Raw genomic sequence first — 15,125 nt, 5'->3', positions numbered from 1 at the left:
TTTCGAATGCACAAAGTGTGTGGTCTTGATTCCCAATCTCTACTTGGTCGGTCTCGTAAAGGCTTGCATGTAACGAATGGGTGGGAAGCAGCAAGAGGCAGCGGCTGTGTAGAACGAAAACACAATTCCTCAGCGGTATGAGCGTTTCGAGATGACACGAATGTAAGGAATACTTGGCGGCCAGTGACCGTGTGGCCTAATGGATAAGGCGTCGGACTTCGGATCCGAAGATTGCAGGTTCGAATCCTGTCACGGTCGTGTTTTTCCAATTCTGCAAAAGAAACACACCGTTTTAGTGTAGCTATTGAGCAGTACGAAATCGTCTGAATGTTGCTGTTGTCCATTTCCTGCTTGGAGATGCACTTGCGTTTGATACACACACAGCCAGAACGGTGTTATCTAGCGAAATGGTCGGCTGAGTGCCGTCACCGCGAGTTTTGGCTGGCATTTGCGCATCTAAGACAGCGTCGGAAAGTAACCCGTTCGGCTTCTGAGTCAAATCAAATATGTGTGTTAATTTTGACACCACTAGCGCTGCAGGTTTTCGTGCAATTCCTGTACCTCTCAGAAATGATTATGAAATAAAACTGAAGTACGTGACGTGTGTGACGCTAGGAAAACATTAGGCAGCATGGAGAGATTCTGTATGGGACCACCCCACCGAAACGAGAACTGTGTGTCGTGCGACCCGACACGTAGTCACCGACGCAGCCCGGCTAGCTCAGTCGGTAGAGCATGAGACTCTTAATCTCAGGGTCGTGGGTTCGAGCCCCACGCTGGGCGGAACGTAATTTTGTTCCGCTGCAGATGTAAATTACCGTTTCTCTGATCAATGTGACGTAATGGAAATAGCAACTTAAAACTTTGCCTACGTCTCCATCAGTCGCAAGGAAGTGTATCTGAAGGTGAAGGTGATTTTGTAGACATGTGTCAAAGACATGTTCTGAAATGTAAGTGGTGTTGGTTGGAGAGCACATCGGTTACGTGTGAGATGTGTAGCCAAGCAGTAATGGTGCGCCATAGCTGCAAATATTAGTCGGTAATATGAAGTGTTGTCAGCTTAAGCCTGATGATCCAGACGAGCGTAAGCACGAAGTACGCAAAACTACCGCTAGGCCGCGCCTCTTTAGCTCAGTGGCAGAGCACTGGTCTAGTAAACCAGGGGTCGTGAGTTCGATCCTCACAGGAGGCAAACGAATTTTCGAAATCAGTTGCGCGTCGTGGCCGTATAGCAAGCAGTGTCTGGAACGACGGACAATTAGCAACAGGTGTTTTATTTAGAATTACTCTCAGATGTGATTGAGGCGAATGTCGCAGATAAAGCATTTTCCAAAGCGGTACAGCGTAGGGTGGGAGGCGGCAGTCTGAATTATATTTTTTACATGTGTTTTTCAAATATCACAGAGCCTCTCGCGAGCGTCGTCGTCGTCGTCGTCGTCGTCGTCGTCGACGCCGCCGCTTCTGCAGAAGTAGCAAATCGCCATCGTAGCAAATGCGGCGAGGGACGCCCTGCCTTCGATTTCGAATGCACAAAGTGTGTGGTCTTGATTCCCAATCTCTACTTGGTCGGTCTCGTAAAGGCTTGCATGTAACGAATGGGTGGGAAGCAGCAAGAGGCAGCGGCTGTGTAGAACGAAAACACAATTCCTCAGCGGTATGAGCGTTTCGAGATGACACGAATGTAAGGAATACTTGGCGGCCAGTGACCGTGTGGCCTAATGGATAAGGCGTCGGACTTCGGATCCGAAGATTGCAGGTTCGAATCCTGTCACGGTCGTGTTTTTCCAATTCTGCAAAAGAAACACACCGTTTTAGTGTAGCTATTGAGCAGTACGAAATCGTCTGAATGTTGCTGTTGTCCATTTCCTGCTTGGAGATGCACTTGAGCTTGATACACACACAGCCAGAACGGTGTTATCTAGCGAAATGGTCGGCTGAGTGCCGTCACCGCGAGTTTTGGCTGGCATTTGCGCATCTAAGACAGCGTCGGAAAGTAACCCGTTCGGCTTCTGAGTCAAATCAAATATGTGTGTTAATTTTGACACCACTAGCGCTGCAGGTTTTCATGCAATTCCTGTACCTCTCAGAAATGATTATGAAATAAAACTGAAGTACGTGACGTGTGTGACGCTAGGAAAACATTAGGCAGCATGGAGAGATTCTGTATGGGACCACCCCACCGAAACGAGAACTGTGTGTCGTGCGACCCGACACGTAGTCACCGACGCAGCCCGGCTAGCTCAGTCAGTAGAGCATGAGACTCTTAATCTCAGGGTCGTGGGTTCGAGCCCCACGCTGGGCGGAACGTAATTTTGTTCCGCTGCAGATGTAAATTACCGTTTCTCTGATCAATGTGACGTAATGGAAATAGCAACTTAAAACTTTGCCTACGTCTCCATCAGTCGCAAGGAAGTGTATCTGAAGGTGAAGGTGATTTCGTAGACATGTGTCAAAGACATGTTCTGAAATGTAAGTGGTGTTGGTTGGAGAGCACATCGGTTACGTGTGAGATGTGTAGCCAAGCAGTAATGGTGCGCCATAGCTGCAAATATTAGTCGGTAATATGAAGTGTTGTCAGCTTAAGCCTGATGATCCAGACGAGCGTAAGCACGAAGTACGCAAAACTACCGCTAGGCCGCGCCTCTTTAGCTAAGTGGCAGAGCACTGGTCTAGTAAACCAGGGGTCGTGAGTTCGATCCTCACAGGAGGCAAACGAATTTTCGAAATCAGTTGCGCGTCGTGGCCGTATAGCAAGCAGTGTCTGGAACGACGAACAATTAGCAACAGGTGTTTTATTTAGAATTACTCTCAGATGTGATTGAGGCGAATGTCGCAGATAAAGCATTTTCCAAAGCGGTACAGCGTAGGGTGGGAGGCGGCAGTCTGAATTATATTTTTTACATGTGTTTTTCAAATATCACAGAGCCTCTCGCGAGCGTCGTCGTCGTCGTCGACGCCGCCGCTTCTGCAGAAGTAGCAAATCGCCATCGTAGCAAATGCGGCGAGGGACGCCCTGCCTTCGATTTCGAATGCACAAAGTGTGTGGTCTTGATTCCCAATCTCTACTTGGTCGGTCTCGTAAAGGCTTGCATGTAACGAATGGGTGGGAAGCAGCAAGAGGCAGCGGCTGTGTAGAACGAAAACACAATTCCTCAGCGGTATGAGCGTTTCGAGATGACACGAATGTAAGGAATACTTGGCGGCCAGTGACCGTGTGGCCTAATGGATAAGGCGTCGGACTTCGGATCCGAAGATTGCTGGTTCGAATCTCGTCACGGTCGTGTTTTTCCAATTCTGCAAAAGAAACACACCGTTTTAGTCTAGCTATTGAGCAGTACGAAATCGTCTGAATGTTGCTGTTGTCCATTTCCTGCTTGGAGATGCACTTGAGCTTGATACACACACAGCCAGAACGGTGTTATCTAGCGAAATGGTCGGCTGAGTGCCGTCACCGCGAGTTTTGGCTGGCATTTGCGCATCTAAGACAGCGTCGGAAAGTAACCCGTTCGGCTTCTGAGTCAAATCAAATATGTGTGTTAATTTTGACACCACTAGCGCTGCAGGTTTTCATGCAATTCCTGTACCTCTCAGAAATGATTATGAAATAAAACTGAAGTACGTGACGTGTGTGACGCTAGGAAAACATTAGGCAGCATGGAGAGATTCTGTATGGGACCACCCCACCGAAACGAGAACTGTGTGTCGTGCGACCCGACACGTAGTCACCGACGCAGCCCGGCTAGCTCAGTCAGTAGAGCATGAGACTCTTAATCTCAGGGTCGTGGGTTCGAGCCCCACGCTGGGCGGAACGTAATTTTGTTCCGCTGCAGATGTAAATTACCGTTTCTCTGATCAATGTGACGTAATGGAAATAGCAACTTAAAACTTTGCCTACGTCTCCATCAGTCGCAAGGAAGTGTATCTGAAGGTGAAGGTGATTTCGTAGACATGTGTCAAAGACATGTTCTGAAATGTAAGTGGTGTTGGTTGGAGAGCACATCGGTTACGTGTGAGATGTGTAGCCAAGCAGTAATGGTGCGCCATAGCTGCAAATATTAGTCGGTAATATGAAGTGTTGTCAGCTTAAGCCTGATGATCCAGACGAGCGTAAGCACGAAGTACGCAAAACTACCGCTAGGCCGCGCCTCTTTAGCTCAGTGGCAGAGCACTGGTCTAGTAAACCAGGGGTCGTGAGTTCGATCCTCACAGGAGGCAAACGAATTTTCGAAATCAGTTGCGCGTCGTGGCCGTATAGCAAGCAGTGTCTGGAACGACGAACAATTAGCAACAGGTGTTTTATTTAGAATTACTCTCAGATGTGATTGAGGCGAATGTCGCAGATAAAGCATTTTCCAAAGCGGTACAGCGTGCATATGACCGCGTATGGCATTCCGGTCTCCTCTTCAAGCTCCAAACCTTCGCCCTTCCCATTAACTACGTTCGTCTGATCGGTTCCTTTCTCTCCCGCCGTCCTTCCTATGTCACCATCCATAACACCGATTCCTACACCTTTTTCCCCTCCGCCGGTGTGCCCCAAGGCTCCGTCCTATCCCCCCTTCTGTACTTGTTGTACACGGCGGACATGCCGCCGCCGTCACCCCCTGTCCACCTTCTCCAGTTTGCCGATGACACCGCCTTCCTTGCCCTTGCCCCCACCCTGCGACGCTCCCAACGCCTTCTCCAATCCCATCTTGACCGGTTCACCGCTTGGTGCAACCAGTGGTTGCTCAAGGTCAATCCTTCCAAAACCCAGGCGATCATTGTAGGCAACACCACTCCCTCCTTCCGCCTCCTTGATTTCTATCTCACCGTTTATGGCCGTCCCATCGCTCTCACCCCCACCCTTAAGTACCTTGGCGTCACCCTCGACCGTCGCCTCTCCTGGACTCCCCATCTCCAGACAATCCAAGCCAAGGCACGTTCCCGACTCCGTCTCCTCAAGCTCCTTTCCGGCCGAACGTGGGGTTTGGACCCCTCCACCATCCTCCACACCTATAAGTCCCTTATCCGCCCTATCCTCTGTTACGCCCATCCAGCCTGGATCTCCGCCCCCCCTTCCTTTTATAAATCCCTCCAAATCCTTGAACGCCATGCTCTCCGCCTTGCCTATCGCATCCGTCTCCCTTCCCCCACGCGGATCCTGTATGACCTTATCCCCTTCCCCCACCTCCTCCTCTTCCTCGAAAGGATACGAATCCTATACACCTCCCGTAAACTCGATCCTCCTCACCCGCTCGTCTCCCCGATCCTCTCCCACCCCCGCCCGCTGCCGCGCCTGTACTCCCATGTCCCACCCGGTCTCCATCTCTCCACCCTCCTTACCCTCTCCCAAGGTGGTTTCCGCCAGCTCCCTCTCCCTGATGATGTCCTCGTCCCCTCCATCTACCCCTCCTATCAACTTTGACCCTGCCCCCCCTCCCTCCTGGTGTCCTTTCCCTGCGGCACCCTCCCTCCTTTCTCTTCCCTTCCCTTCTCTCTCCTTTTCCCCCATCCCCTCCCTCCACCCCTCTTTTTCCGGGCTTCCCCTCCCCCTTCCTCCCTCCCCCCTCTTTCCCCTGCCCGTGGCGTCCCTGCTCTCCCCTCTCGCTTTCCCTCTCCCCCTCCTCCTCCTCCTCCTCCTCCTCCTCCTCCTCCTCCTCCTCCTCTCTTGGCAGGTCCCCGGACTCGCACACGCATCGTGAACTTTCGCGCGCCGGAGATCATCGCCCTCGGATTAGTGTCTGTGCCGTCGTGTCTGTGCCTCAGTGTTTTTCGCCGTCCACGCTCCTTCGTTCACGTGTGTCATCTACCTCGTCAGTGCTTGTGCCCAGTGCCGACGGTTTTTCTTGTTTGTTTCGTCAAGTGTGAACGGCTTCATGTTTTTTAACTATTGTATCTCCTGTTTTTTAACCGCCATTCTGTTACTTGTCTGTCTCCCTTTCTTTTTTCTTGTACTGCTTATGGCTGAAGAGCGGAGTACACTGTTCCGCTGCCAGCCCACCTTGTATGGGGTGTCCAAATTACAATAAAGAAAAAAAAAAAAAAAAAAAAAAGCGGTACAGCGTAGGGTGGGAGGCGGCAGTCTGAATTATATTTTTTACATGTGTTTTTCAAATATCACAGAGCCTCTCGCGAGCGTCGTCGTCGTCGTCGTCGACGCCGCCGCTTCTGCAGAAGTAGCAAATCGCCATCGTAGCAAATGCGGCGAGGGACGCCCTGCCTTCGATTTCGAATGCACAAAGTGTGTGGTCTTGATTCCCAATCTCTACTTGGTCGGTCTCGTAAAGGCTTGCATGTAACGAATGGGTGGGAAGCAGCAAGAGGCAGCGGCTGTGTAGAACGAAAACACAATTCCTCAGCGGTATGAGCGTTTCGAGATGACACGAATGTAAGGAATACTTGGCGGCCAGTGACCGTGTGGCCTAATGGATAAGGCGTCGGACTTCGGATCCGAAGATTGCAGGTTCGAATCCTGTCACGGTCGTGTTTTTCCAATTCTGCAAAAGAAACACACCGTTTTAGTGTAGCTATTGAGCAGTACGAAATCGTCTGAATGTTGCTGTTGTCCATTTCCTGCTTGGAGATGCACTTGAGCTTGATACACACACAGCCAGAACGGTGTTATCTAGCGAAATGGTCGGCTGAGTGCCGTCACCGCGAGTTTTGGCTGGCATTTGCGCATCTAAGACAGCGTCGGAAAGTAACCCGTTCGGCTTCTGAGTCAAATCAAATATGTGTGTTAATTTTGACACCACTAGCGCTGCAGGTTTTCATGCAATTCCTGTACCTCTCAGAAATGATTATGAAATAAAACTGAAGTACGTGAGGTGTGTGACGCTAGGAAAACATTAGGCAGCATGGAGAGATTCTGTATGGGACCACCCCACCGAAACGAGAACTGTGTGTCGTGCGACCCGACACGTAGTCACCGACGCAGCCCGGCTAGCTCAGTCGGTAGAGCATGAGACTCTTAATCTCAGGGTCGTGGGTTCGAGCCCCACGCTGGGCGGAACGTAATTTTGTTCCGCTGCAGATGTAAATTACCGTTTCTCTGATCAATGTGACGTAATGGAAATAGCAACTTAAAACTTTGCCTACGTCTCCATCAGTCGCAAGGAAGTGTATCTGAAGGTGAAGGTGATTTCGTAGACATGTGTCAAAGACATGTTCTGAAATGTAAGTGGTGTTGGTTGGAGAGCACATCGGTTACGTGTGAGATGTGTAGCCAAGCAGTAATGGTGCGCCATAGCTGCAAATATTAGTCGGTAATATGAAGTGTTGTCAGCTTAAGCCTGATGATCCAGACGAGCGTAAGCACGAAGTACGCAAAACTACCGCTAGGCCGCGCCTCTTTAGCTCAGTGGCAGAGCACTGGTCTAGTAAACCAGGGGTCGTGAGTTCGATCCTCACAGGAGGCAAACGAATTTTCGAAATCAGTTGCGCGTCGTGGCCGTATAGCAAGCAGTGTCTGGAACGACGAACAATTAGCAACAGGTGTTTTATTTAGAATTACTCTCAGATGTGATTGAGGCGAATGTCGCAGATAAAGCATTTTCCAAAGCGGTACAGCGTAGGGTGGGAGGCGGCAGTCTGAATTATATTTTTTACATGTGTTTTTCAAATATCACAGAGCCTCTCGCGAGCGTCGTCGTCGTCGTCGTCGTCGACGCCGCCGCTTCTGCAGAAGTAGCAAATCGCCATCGTAGCAAATGCGGCGAGGGACGCCCTGCCTTCGATTTCGAATGCACAAAGTGTGTGGTCTTGATTCCCAATCTCTACTTGGTCGGTCTCGTAAAGGCTTGCATGTAACGAATGGGTGGGAAGCAGCAAGAGGCAGCGGCTGTGTAGAACGAAAACACAATTCCTCAGCGGTATGAGCGTTTCGAGATGACACGAATGTAAGGAATACTTGGCGGCCAGTGACCGTGTGGCCTAATGGATAAGGCGTCGGACTTCGGATCCGAAGATTGCAGGTTCGAATCCTGTCACGGTCGTGTTTTTCCAATTCTGCAAAAGAAACACACCGTTTTAGTGTAGCTATTGAGCAGTACGAAATCGTCTGAATGTTGCTGTTGTCCATTTCCTGCTTGGAGATGCACTTGAGCTTGATACACACACAGCCAGAACGGTGTTATCTAGCGAAATGGTCGGCTGAGTGCCGTCACCGCGAGTTTTGGCTGGCATTTGCGCATCTAAGACAGCGTCGGAAAGTAACCCGTTCGGCTTCTGAGTCAAATCAAATATGTGTGTTAATTTTGACACCACTAGCGCTGCAGGTTTTCATGCAATTCCTGTACCTCTCAGAAATGATTATGAAATAAAACTGAAGTACGTGACGTGTGTGACGCTAGGAAAACATTAGGCAGCATGGAGAGATTCTGTATGGGACCACCCCACCGAAACGAGAACTGTGTGTCGTGCGACCCGACACGTAGTCACCGACGCAGCCCGGCTAGCTCAGTCGGTAGAGCATGAGACTCTTAATCTCAGGGTCGTGGGTTCGAGCCCCACGCTGGGCGGAACGTAATTTTGTTCCGCTGCAGATGTAAATTACCGTTTCTCTGATCAATGTGACGTAATGGAAATAGCAACTTAAAACTTTGCCTACGTCTCCATCAGTCGCAAGGAAGTGTATCTGAAGGTGAAGGTGATTTCGTAGACATGTGTCAAAGACATGTTCTGAAATGTAAGTGGTGTTGGTTGGAGAGCACATCGGTTACGTGTGAGATGTGTAGCCAAGCAGTAATGGTGCGCCATAGCTGCAAATATTAGTCGGTAATATGAAGTGTTGTCAGCTTAAGCCTGATGATCCAGACGAGCGTAAGCACGAAGTACGCAAAACTACCGCTAGGCCGCGCCTCTTTAGCTCAGTGGCAGAGCACTGGTCTAGTAAACCAGGGGTCGTGAGTGCGATCCTCACAGGAGGCAAACGAATTTTCGAAATCAGTTGCGCGTCGTGGCCGTATAGCAAGCAGTGTCTGGAACGACGAACAATTAGCAACAGGTGTTTTATTTAGAATTACTCTCAGATGTGATTGAGGCGAATGTCGCAGATAAAGCATTTTCCAAAGCGGTACAGCGTAGGGTGGGAGGCGGCAGTCTGAATTATATTTTTTACATGTGTTTTTCAAATATCACAGAGCCTCTCGCGAGCGTCGTCGTCGTCGTCGTCGTCGACGCCGCCGCTTCTGCAGAAGTAGCAAATCGCCATCGTAGCAAATGCGGCGAGGGACGCCCTGCCTTCGATTTCGAATGCACAAAGTGTGTGGTCTTGATTCCCAATCTCTACTTGGTCGGTCTCGTAAAGGCTTGCATGTAACGAATGGGTGGGAAGCAGCAAGAGGCAGGGGCTGTGTAGAACGAAAACACAATTCCTCAGCGGTATGAGCGTTTCGAGATGACACGAATGTAAGGAATACTTGGCGGCCAGTGACCGTGTGGCCTAATGGATAAGGCGTCGGACTTCGGATCCGAAGATTGCAGGTTAGAATCCTGTCACGGTCGTGTTTTTCCAATTCTGCAAAAGAAACACACCGTTTTAGTGTAGCTATTGAGCAGTACGAAATCGTCTGAATGTTGCTGTTGTCCATTTCCTGCTTGGAGATGCACTTGAGCTTGATACACACACAGCCAGAACGGTGTTATCTAGCGAAATGGTCGGCTGAGTGCCGTCACCGCGAGTTTTGGCTGGCATTTGCGCATCTAAGACAGCGTCGGAAAGTAACCCGTTCGGCTTCTGAGTCAAATCAAATATGTGTGTTAATTTTGACACCACTAGCGCTGCAGGTTTTCATGCAATTCCTGTACCTCTCAGAAATGATTATGAAATAAAACTGAAGTACGTGACGTGTGTGACGCTAGGAAAACATTAGGCAGCATGGAGAGATTCTGTATGGGACCACCCCACCGAAACGAGAACTGTGTGTCGTGCGACCCGACACGTAGTCACCGACGCAGCCCGGCTAGCTCAGTCAGTAGAGCATGAGACTCTTAATCTCAGGGTCGTGGGTTCGAGCCCCACGCTGGGCGGAACGTAATTTTGTTCCGCTGCAGATGTAAATTACCGTTTCTCTGATCAATGTGACGTAATGGAAATAGCAACTTAAAACTTTGCCTACGTCTCCATCAGTCGCAAGGAAGTGTATCTGAAGGTGAAGGTGATTTCGTAGACATGTGTCAAAGACATGTTCTGAAATGTAAGTGGTGTTGGTTGGAGAGCACATCGGTTACGTGTGAGATGTGTAGCCAAGCAGTAATGGTGCGCCATAGCTGCAAATATTAGTCGGTAATATGAAGTGTTGTCAGCTTAAGCCTGATGATCCAGACGAGCGTAAGCACGAAGTACGCAAAACTACCGCTAGGCCGCGCCTCTTTAGCTCAGTGGCAGAGCACTGGTCTAGTAAACCAGGGGTCGTGAGTTCGATCCTCACAGGAGGCAAACGAATTTTCGAAATCAGTTGCGCGTCGTGGCCGTATAGCAAGCAGTGTCTGGAACGACGAACAATTAGCAACAGGTGTTTTATTTAGAATTACTCTCAGATGTGATTGAGGCGAATGTCGCAGATAAAGCATTTTCCAAAGCGGTACAGCGTAGGGTGGGAGGCGGCAGTCTGAATTATATTTTTTACATGTGTTTTTCAAATATCACAGAGCCTCTCGCGAGCGTCGTCGTCGTCGTCGTCGTCGACGCCGCCGCTTCTGCAGAAGTAGCAAATCGCCATCGTAGCAAATGCGGCGAGGGACGCCCTGCCTTCGATTTCGAATGCACAAAGTGTGTGGTCTTGATTCCCAATCTCTACTTGGTCGGTCTCGTAAAGGCTTGCATGTAACGAATGGGTGGGAAGCAGCAAGAGGCAGCGGCTGTGTAGAACGAAAACACAATTCCTCAGCGGTATGAGCGTTTCGAGATGACACGAATGTAAGGAATACTTGGCGGCCAGTGACCGTGTGGCCTAATGGATAAGGCGTCGGACTTCGGATCCGAAGATTGCAGGTTCGAATCCTGTCACGGTCGTGTTTTTCCAATTCTGCAAAAGAAACACACCGTTTTAGTGTAGCTATTGAGCAGTACGAAATCGTCTGAATGTTGCTGTTGTCCATTTCCTGCTTGGAGATGCACTTGAGCTTGATACACACACAGCCAGAACGGTGTTATCTAGCGAAATGGTCGGCTGAGTGCCGTCACCGCGAGTTTTGGCTGGCATTTGCGCATCTAAGACAGCGTCGGAAAGTAACCCGTTCGGCTTCTGAGTCAAATCAAATATGTGTGTTAATTTTGACACCACTAGCGCTGCAGGTTTTCATGCAATTCCTGTACCTCTCAGAAATGATTATGAAATAAAACTGAAGTACGTGACGTGTGTGACGCTAGGAAAACATTAGGCAGCATGGAGAGATTCTGTATGGGACCACCCCACCGAAACGAGAACTGTGTGTCGTGCGACCCGACACGTAGTCACCGACGCAGCCCGGCTAGCTCAGTCAGTAGAGCATGAGACTCTTAATCTCAGGGTCGTGGGTTCGAGCCCCACGCTGGGCGGAACGTAATTTTGTTCCGCTGCAGATGTAAATTACCGTTTCTCTGATCAATGTGACGTAATGGAAATAGCAACTTAAAACTTTGCCTACGTCTCCATCAGTCGCAAGGAAGTGTATCTGAAGGTGAAGGTGATTTCGTAGACATGTGTCAAAGACATGTTCTGAAATGTAAGTGGTGTTGGTTGGAGAGCACACCGGTTACGTGTGAGATGTGTAGCCAAGCAGTAATGGTGCGCCATAGCTGCAAATATTAGTCGGTAATATGAAGTGTTGTCAGCTTAAGCCTGATGATCCAGACGAGCGTAAGCACGAAGTACGCAAAACTACCGCTAGGCCGCGCCTCTTTAGCTCAGTGGCAGAGCACTGGTCTAGTAAACCAGGGGTCGTGAGTTCGATCCTCACAGGAGGCAAACGAATTTTCGAAATCAGTTGCGCGTCGTGGCCGTATAGCAAGCAGTGTCTGGAACGACGAACAATTAGCAACAGGTGTTTTATTTAGAATTACTCTCAGATGTGATTGAGGCGAATGTCGCAGATAAAGCATTTTCCAAAGCGGTACAGCGTAGGGTGGGAGGCGGCAGTCTGAATTATATTTTTTACATGTGTTTTTCAAATATCACAGAGCCTCTCGCGAGCGTCGTCGTCGTCGTCGTCGTCGACGCCGCCGCTTCTGCAGAAGTAGCAAATCGCCATCGTAGCAAATGCGGCGAGGGACGCCCTGCCTTCGATTTCGAATGCACAAAGTGTGTGGTCTTGATTCCCAATCTCTACTTGGTCGGTCTCGTAAAGGCTTGCATGTAACGAATGGGTGGGAAGCAGCAAGAGGCAGCGGCTGTGTAGAACGAAAACACAATTCCTCAGCGGTATGAGCGTTTCGAGATGACACGAATGTAAGGAATACTTGGCGGCCAGTGACCGTGTGGCCTAATGGATAAGGCGTCGGACTTCGGATCCGAAGATTGCAGGTTCGAATCCTGTCACGGTCGTGTTTTTCCAATTCTGCAAAAGAAACACACCGTTTTAGTGTAGCTATTGAGCAGTACGAAATCGTCTGAATGTTGCTGTTGTCCATTTCCTGCTTGGAGATGCACTTGAGCTTGATACACACACAGCCAGAACGGTGTTATCTAGCGAAATGGTCGGCTGAGTGCCGTCACCGCGAGTTTTGGCTGGCATTTGCGCATCTAAGACAGCGTCGGAAAGTAACCCGTTCGGCTTCTGAGTCAAATCAAATATGTGTGTTAATTTTGACACCACTAGCGCTGCAGGTTTTCATGCAATTCCTGTACCTCTCAGAAATGATTATGAAATAAAACTGAAGTACGTGACGTGTGTGACGCTAGGAAAACATTAGGCAGCATGGAGAGATTCTGTATGGGACCACCCCACCGAAACGAGAACTGTGTGTCGTGCGACCCGACACGTAGTCACCGACGCAGCCCGGCTAGCTCAGTCGGTAGAGCATGAGACTCTTAATCTCAGGGTCGTGGGTTCGAGCCCCACGCTGGGCGGAACGTAATTTTGTTCCGCTGCAGATGTAAATTACCGTTTCTCTGATCAATGTGACGTAATGGAAATAGCAACTTAAAACTTTGCCTACGTCTCCATCAGTCGCAAGGAAGTGTATCTGAAGGTGAAGGTGATTTCGTAGACATGTGTCACAGACATGTTCTGAAATGTAAGTGGTGTTGGTTGGAGAGCACATCGGTTACGTGTGAGATGTGTAGCCAAGCAGTAATGGTGCGCCATAGCTGCAAATATTAGTCGGTAATATGAAGTGTTGTCAGCTTAAGCCTGATGATCCAGACGAGCGTAAGCACGAAGTACGCAAAACTACCGCTAGGCCGCGCCTCTTTAGCTCAGTGGCAGAGCACTGGTCTAGTAAACCAGGGGTCGTGAGTTCGATCCTCACAGGAGGCAAACGAATTTTCGAAATCAGTTGCGCGTCGTGGCCGTATAGCAAGCAGTGTCTGGAACGACGAACAATTAGCAACAGGTGTTTTATTTAGAATTACTCTCAGATGTGATTGAGGCGAATGTCGCAGATAAAGCATTTTCCAAAGCGGTACAGCGTAGGGTGGGAGGCGGCAGTCTGAATTATATTTTTTACATGTGTTTTTCAAATATCACAGAGCCTCTCGCGAGCGTCGTCGTCGTCGTCGACGCCGCCGCTTCTGCAGAAGTAGCAAATCGCCATCGTAGCAAATGCGGCGAGGGACGCCCTGCCTTCGATTTCGAATGCACAAAGTGTGTGGTCTTGATTCCCAATCTCTACTTGGTCGGTCTCGTAAAGGCTTGCATGTAACGAATGGGTGGGAAGCAGCAAGAGGCAGCGGCTGTGTAGAACGAAAACACAATTCCTCAGCGGTATGAGCGTTTCGAGATGACACGAGTGTAAGGAATACTTGGCGGCCAGTGACCGTGTGGCCTAATGGATAAGGCGTCGGACTTCGGATCCGAAGATTGCAGGTTCGAATCCTGTCACGGTCGTGTTTTTCCAATTCTGCAAAAGAAACACACCGTTTTAGTGTAGCTATTGAGCAGTACGAAATCGTCTGAATGTTGCTGTTGTCCATTTCCTGCTTGGAGATGCACTTGAGCTTGATACACACACAGCCAGAACGGTGTTATCTAGCGAAATGGTCGGCTGAGTGCCGTCACCGCGAGTTTTGGCTGGCATTTGCGCATCTAAGACAGCGTCGGAAAGTAACCCGTTCGGCTTCTGAGTCAAATCAAATATGTGTGTTAATTTTGACACCACTAGCGCTGCAGGTTTTCATGCAATTCCTGTACCTCTCAGAAATGATTATGAAATAAAACTGAAGTACGTGACGTGTGTGACGCTAGGAAAACATTAGGCAGCATGGAGAGATTCTGTATGGGACCACCCCACCGAAACGAGAACTGTGTGTCGTGCGACCCGACACGTAGTCACCGACGCAGCCCGGCTAGCTCAGTCGGTAGAGCATGAGACTCTTAATCTCAGGGTCGTGGGTTCGAGCCCCACGCTGGGCGGAACGTAATTTTGTTCCGCTGCAGATGTAAATTACCGTTTCTCTGATCAATGTGACGTAATGGAAATAGCAACTTAAAACTTTGCCTACGTCTCCATCAGTCGCAAGGAAGTGTATCTGAAGGTGAAGGTGATTTCGTAGACATGTGTCAAAGACATGTTCTGAAATGTAAGTGGTGTTGGTTGGAGAGCACATCGGTTACGTGTGAGATGTGTAGCCAAGCAGTAATGGTGCGCCATAGCTGCAAATATTAGTCGGTAATATGAAGTGTTGTCAGCTTAAGCCTGATGATCCAGACGAGCGTAAGCACGAAGTACGCAAAACTACCGCTAGGCCGCGCCTCTTTAGCTCAGTGGCAGAGCACTGGTCTAGTAAACCAGGGGTCGTGAGTTCGATCCTCACAGGAGGCAAACGAATTTTCGAAATCAGTTGCGCGTCGTGGCCGTATAGCAAGCAGTGTCTGGAACGACGAACAATTAGCAACAGGTGTTTTATTTAGAATTACTCTCAGATGTGATTGAGGCGAATGTCGCAGATAAAGCATTTTCCAAAGCGGTACAGCGTAGGGTGGGAGGCGGCAGTCTGAATTATATT

The 15,125-nt window shown here is 49.5% G+C and overlaps 27 non-coding genes across 27 annotated transcripts; all 27 read left to right on the top strand.

Moving 5' to 3' along the window:
- The first annotated feature begins 185 nt into the window (after nucleotides 1-185).
- On the top strand, nucleotides 186-258 carry Trnar-ucg. Its single transcript has one exon. It is a non-coding gene; the product is annotated as a tRNA-Arg (tRNA).
- A 452-nt stretch (nucleotides 259-710) lies between these two features.
- On the top strand, nucleotides 711-783 carry Trnak-cuu. The gene has a single exon. It is a non-coding gene; the product is annotated as a tRNA-Lys (tRNA).
- A 337-nt stretch (nucleotides 784-1,120) lies between these two features.
- On the top strand, nucleotides 1,121-1,192 carry Trnat-agu. Its single transcript has one exon. It is a non-coding gene; the product is annotated as a tRNA-Thr (tRNA).
- A 512-nt stretch (nucleotides 1,193-1,704) lies between these two features.
- Trnar-ucg lies at nucleotides 1,705-1,777 on the top strand. Its single transcript has one exon. It is a non-coding gene; the product is annotated as a tRNA-Arg (tRNA).
- Nucleotides 1,778-2,229: 452 nt separating this feature from the next.
- Nucleotides 2,230-2,302, top strand: Trnak-cuu. The gene has a single exon. It is a non-coding gene; the product is annotated as a tRNA-Lys (tRNA).
- Nucleotides 2,303-2,639: 337 nt separating this feature from the next.
- Trnat-agu lies at nucleotides 2,640-2,711 on the top strand. The gene has a single exon. It is a non-coding gene; the product is annotated as a tRNA-Thr (tRNA).
- Nucleotides 2,712-3,208: 497 nt separating this feature from the next.
- Nucleotides 3,209-3,281, top strand: Trnar-ucg. Its single transcript has one exon. It is a non-coding gene; the product is annotated as a tRNA-Arg (tRNA).
- Nucleotides 3,282-3,733: 452 nt separating this feature from the next.
- Trnak-cuu lies at nucleotides 3,734-3,806 on the top strand. The gene has a single exon. It is a non-coding gene; the product is annotated as a tRNA-Lys (tRNA).
- A 337-nt stretch (nucleotides 3,807-4,143) lies between these two features.
- Nucleotides 4,144-4,215, top strand: Trnat-agu. Its single transcript has one exon. It is a non-coding gene; the product is annotated as a tRNA-Thr (tRNA).
- A 2,175-nt stretch (nucleotides 4,216-6,390) lies between these two features.
- Trnar-ucg lies at nucleotides 6,391-6,463 on the top strand. The gene has a single exon. It is a non-coding gene; the product is annotated as a tRNA-Arg (tRNA).
- Nucleotides 6,464-6,915: 452 nt separating this feature from the next.
- Nucleotides 6,916-6,988, top strand: Trnak-cuu. The gene has a single exon. It is a non-coding gene; the product is annotated as a tRNA-Lys (tRNA).
- Nucleotides 6,989-7,325: 337 nt separating this feature from the next.
- Nucleotides 7,326-7,397, top strand: Trnat-agu. The gene has a single exon. It is a non-coding gene; the product is annotated as a tRNA-Thr (tRNA).
- Nucleotides 7,398-7,900: 503 nt separating this feature from the next.
- Nucleotides 7,901-7,973, top strand: Trnar-ucg. Its single transcript has one exon. It is a non-coding gene; the product is annotated as a tRNA-Arg (tRNA).
- A 452-nt stretch (nucleotides 7,974-8,425) lies between these two features.
- On the top strand, nucleotides 8,426-8,498 carry Trnak-cuu. Its single transcript has one exon. It is a non-coding gene; the product is annotated as a tRNA-Lys (tRNA).
- A 337-nt stretch (nucleotides 8,499-8,835) lies between these two features.
- On the top strand, nucleotides 8,836-8,907 carry Trnat-agu. The gene has a single exon. It is a non-coding gene; the product is annotated as a tRNA-Thr (tRNA).
- Nucleotides 8,908-9,410: 503 nt separating this feature from the next.
- Trnar-ucg lies at nucleotides 9,411-9,483 on the top strand. The gene has a single exon. It is a non-coding gene; the product is annotated as a tRNA-Arg (tRNA).
- Nucleotides 9,484-9,935: 452 nt separating this feature from the next.
- On the top strand, nucleotides 9,936-10,008 carry Trnak-cuu. Its single transcript has one exon. It is a non-coding gene; the product is annotated as a tRNA-Lys (tRNA).
- Nucleotides 10,009-10,345: 337 nt separating this feature from the next.
- Nucleotides 10,346-10,417, top strand: Trnat-agu. The gene has a single exon. It is a non-coding gene; the product is annotated as a tRNA-Thr (tRNA).
- A 503-nt stretch (nucleotides 10,418-10,920) lies between these two features.
- Nucleotides 10,921-10,993, top strand: Trnar-ucg. The gene has a single exon. It is a non-coding gene; the product is annotated as a tRNA-Arg (tRNA).
- Nucleotides 10,994-11,445: 452 nt separating this feature from the next.
- Trnak-cuu lies at nucleotides 11,446-11,518 on the top strand. Its single transcript has one exon. It is a non-coding gene; the product is annotated as a tRNA-Lys (tRNA).
- Nucleotides 11,519-11,855: 337 nt separating this feature from the next.
- Trnat-agu lies at nucleotides 11,856-11,927 on the top strand. The gene has a single exon. It is a non-coding gene; the product is annotated as a tRNA-Thr (tRNA).
- Nucleotides 11,928-12,430: 503 nt separating this feature from the next.
- Trnar-ucg lies at nucleotides 12,431-12,503 on the top strand. Its single transcript has one exon. It is a non-coding gene; the product is annotated as a tRNA-Arg (tRNA).
- Nucleotides 12,504-12,955: 452 nt separating this feature from the next.
- Nucleotides 12,956-13,028, top strand: Trnak-cuu. Its single transcript has one exon. It is a non-coding gene; the product is annotated as a tRNA-Lys (tRNA).
- A 337-nt stretch (nucleotides 13,029-13,365) lies between these two features.
- Nucleotides 13,366-13,437, top strand: Trnat-agu. The gene has a single exon. It is a non-coding gene; the product is annotated as a tRNA-Thr (tRNA).
- Nucleotides 13,438-13,934: 497 nt separating this feature from the next.
- Nucleotides 13,935-14,007, top strand: Trnar-ucg. The gene has a single exon. It is a non-coding gene; the product is annotated as a tRNA-Arg (tRNA).
- Nucleotides 14,008-14,459: 452 nt separating this feature from the next.
- Nucleotides 14,460-14,532, top strand: Trnak-cuu. The gene has a single exon. It is a non-coding gene; the product is annotated as a tRNA-Lys (tRNA).
- Nucleotides 14,533-14,869: 337 nt separating this feature from the next.
- On the top strand, nucleotides 14,870-14,941 carry Trnat-agu. Its single transcript has one exon. It is a non-coding gene; the product is annotated as a tRNA-Thr (tRNA).
- The last annotated feature ends 184 nt before the right edge of the window (nucleotides 14,942-15,125 follow it).

This window comes from Schistocerca americana, unplaced genomic scaffold, assembly GCF_021461395.2.
Source record: "Schistocerca americana isolate TAMUIC-IGC-003095 unplaced genomic scaffold, iqSchAmer2.1 HiC_scaffold_147, whole genome shotgun sequence".
Classification (NCBI taxonomy): Eukaryota; Metazoa; Arthropoda; class Insecta; order Orthoptera; family Acrididae; genus Schistocerca; species Schistocerca americana.
The sequence above is the reverse complement of the archived record's forward strand: the minus strand, read 5'-3'. Positions and strand labels throughout refer to the sequence as shown.